Source organism: Belonocnema kinseyi, chromosome 7 (assembly GCF_010883055.1).
Source record: "Belonocnema kinseyi isolate 2016_QV_RU_SX_M_011 chromosome 7, B_treatae_v1, whole genome shotgun sequence".
NCBI classification, from domain to species: domain Eukaryota; kingdom Metazoa; phylum Arthropoda; class Insecta; order Hymenoptera; family Cynipidae; genus Belonocnema; species Belonocnema kinseyi.
The window spans coordinates 47,690,975-47,694,749 of NC_046663.1; positions in this window are offsets into that span (position 1 = coordinate 47,690,975).

The following is a 3,775-nucleotide window of genomic DNA, read 5'->3' on the forward strand; positions in this document are numbered from 1 at the left end:
CCCCCATTTTATGTGATTGCCGGAAAAAAAGTTCCCTCCAAGTTTTAGCCAAATCATTAAATTACTTTAAATTTTGATGCCACCCCCCTTGTGGAGCCCCAAAAATGCCCCAAAAAACTGAAATTAACATTTTTGCCAAAAATTTAAACATAAATGCTCTGTTTTTCCCTTTTTTGCCATAAATTATTTTTGTTTGTCAAGTGGAATGTTTTTAAGTATTTTTTAACTAATTAACAATGGTTTAAACAATTAATTTTTATATAAATAATTTTTTTTCTATCACTCATTGAAAGGTAGATTTTTTATGTTTGATTGAACAATTGGACATTTTTAGGATTAATAATCTTTGTTTTAAGCATTTAGTATTTGTTTAAGCAATTAATTATTTTATCATTGTAAATTTTTCTTAAAAATAGGTATAAATCTCTATTTAAAAAAAAATTAGTTAGCTTTTCTGCTTATTATTATATATCTGCGTCATTTAGATACTAGTACCTTATTTTGTAATAAATTCTTATTTGTTTAAACAAATTTTGTTCGTTTATACAATTCTTTTCAAAAATAATTTTGGATAATTCAGTTTTTTGCAATTAATCTGGTAATTTTTCATTTTTGAGGGTAAAATGTTGTGTTTTAATTTCCAATGACGTTCAAAAAATACTAAGATTTCTGATTCCTTTGAGAATACTAAGAGCTATTCTGCGGGATCAACATAAACAAAAAAAACCTACTTTGAGCTTTCATAGGACAAACGAGTGTGTCTACGGAGGTGATTTAAAGAAAAAAATTATAAAAGAATTTCAGAACGACAAAATTGAATGTAATTTTTATAGAATGAAGTCTTACTAAAAAAAAATAAACTTTTCATGACCAATGTAAAACATTTTATGAACAAAAAAATAGTTATTTAAAATATTTGCTTAACGTTTAAATATTTAACAATAAGCGATATACTTAATTCAATTGAGACAAACATCAGATTTTTAATCACAATTTCCAATAAAATGTTACATTAATATTTAGTAAATTTATGAAACAATACGATAATGGTTTAGACAAAAAATTTTGCTCTTTATAATGACAAATTACCACAATAATTGCAGAAAAACAGAAATTTCAAACATTTATTTTCGAAAAAAATTGTTTAAACAAACAAAATTTATTTAAACAAATAAGAATTTATTACAAAATAAGTTACTAGTATCTAAATGAAGTCGATATGTAATAATGAGCAGCAAAGCTAACTAAATTTTTTTTAAACTAGAGTTTTATACCTCTTTTTAAGAAAAAGTTACAATTAAATAATAATAAATTCTTTAAACGAATACTAAATGCTTGAAACAAATATCATTATTCCTAAAAATGATTAATTGCCCAATCAAACATAAAAAATCTACCTTTCAATAAGTAAGTAAAAAAAACTATTTAAACAAAAATAAATTGTTTAAACAATTGTTAATTAGTTGAAAAATACTTAAATCCATTCCACTTGACAAACAAAAATAATTTATTGCAAAAAAGGGAAAAACGGAGCATTTATGTGTAACTTTTTTGCAAAAATGTCAATTTCAGTATTTAGGGCTTTTTTGGGGCATTTTTGCGGCTCCACAAGGGGTGGGGGCATCAAAATTTAAAGTAATTTCTTGGAGGGAATTTTTTTTCCGACAAACTCAGAAAATGGGGAAGGGGGCATGTCCTCTATTCGAAAGTCGGTTGTTTGGACCTCCCTAGTGTACATCACTAGTTTAAAAATATTTCACGACAATTTTATAAGGCTTTTAAATATTTCTTAAGATATAAATGATTTCGAACAGTTTAAAAAGGGTACAGTACACCATATTTCAAAGATTGTAAAACATTTGGAAGATTTGAAAATATTTCACTAAGATTTCAAAGAATTCAATGATTTCAACGAATACAAATAATTCACAAATATTTCAAAAAATTTCACAAAAATTTCACAAAGATTTTGAACATTTCATAAAGATTGTAAGGAGTTCGAAGATTTGAAAATGGCGTTTACACCAGATTTCAAAATTTTCACAAAGATTTAGAACATTTCCAAAAATTGTAAAGCTTTCAAAAGATTTCAAATATTTCATGAATATTTCAAAGACGTTAAACAATCAAATCAGCTTTTAACAAATTTGAAAAGATTTTAAAGGTTTCAATTATCTCAAACTAACACAAAAGGTTTCACAAACAAATTTTAAACTAAGCATTCACAAATACGTCATAAAAATTTTACAAAGTTTTCAGGTACTTTAAAGATTGTAGAGATTTCAAACATTTTACAAAAATTGACATTGACTCCAAAAGAATTCACAGAAATTTCAAGATTTCACAAAGTTTTCAAGTACTTCAAGAGATTTCAACGAATTCACAAAGATTTCAAAAGGTTTCAAAGATTACATAAAGATTTCAAGGATTTCAAAGACGACTTGTGTTCGCAAAAAATGAGAAATTATTTTATTTATAGCTCTTTTTTCTTATAAATGGTTGGCCTCGTAAATGTACAATAATATACTTGATTTACAAAAAATTTGTATTAAGTTCAGGGCACCCAGAATTTTTGTCCTAGCACTGTTACATGCCTTACCAAGCCGAATGTGAGGCGGAAACGAAGTGATTTAAAAAAAATGAAAAACCTATCGATATTTTTGAATTTAATTCAATCCTAGTTTTGACCTTATTAAAACAGAATGTTTTCCTATTTTTACTTTTAATTTTGAATGTTTCAAAGTCGGGTTGTTAAACACCATGCCCCTTCTCACAGCGTGATTTGTGTGCGATGAGTGTGTCATATGTATATGTTTGCGTACTATGTATAGAAGTGTAAAGGTTAAGTTAGTTACATCAGCGAATGTGTATTCTACATTGTTATGTGTACAAATACTAGTAATTATAATGATAATGTGCATATTTATGTGCTATAATTGTGCAGTGTGATTTGATGGAGTTTCACGACGGGTTACGAACTTGTCGTTTTATTATTTTCGACTGTCACATTTTTTTCGGGTGACTCATAATTTTTAGTATAGTCTTCAGCAAATTTCAGAATCATCTCTTTCAAAATGTGAAAAAATTATTCCAATCTATCTTATAATTGACATTATGGTCTTGCTTCAATTTAATATAGTGAATTTTAAATATCACGTTTTCTTTTACAAGTTTTTTAAAACTTATATTAATTTTCAAAAGTAAATTTTTCATACATTTTTTTCTAAAAAAATACGAATTTTCAGCAAAATAGTTTAATTCTTCAACAAAAAAGATTTATTTTTAAAAAAATACTTAAATTTTCAACCAAGATGATTAATTTTCTTCTAAAAAGAATAATTTCTAATAAAATGCATAATATTTTAATTAAATAGTTGAATATTCATTTTAAAAATAATCATTTTCAATTAAAAATACAATACTTAATTGTCATTTGAAAAATTGTTCTTGAATTTGACAAAATTTTAATTTTTTAGCACAAAATATTAATTTTCAGCAAAAAGTTAAATATTAAACCTAAAAAGATAAATTGATTTTCAACCAAACAATACAGATTTCCAATGAAATAGTTTAGTTTTAAACCAAGAATATTAACTTTTGACTGAAAACATAAATTTTTAAGAAAATACATAAATTTTTAATAAATTAGTAGAATTTTCATCTAAAAAGGGACGCTTTACCAGGTGTATACATATGAAACCGGTATTGCCATCTAGCGGCCAGTAGGCACACTTGTAGGCACTGTCGGAACTTACCATTTGTGCTAATTGGCGTA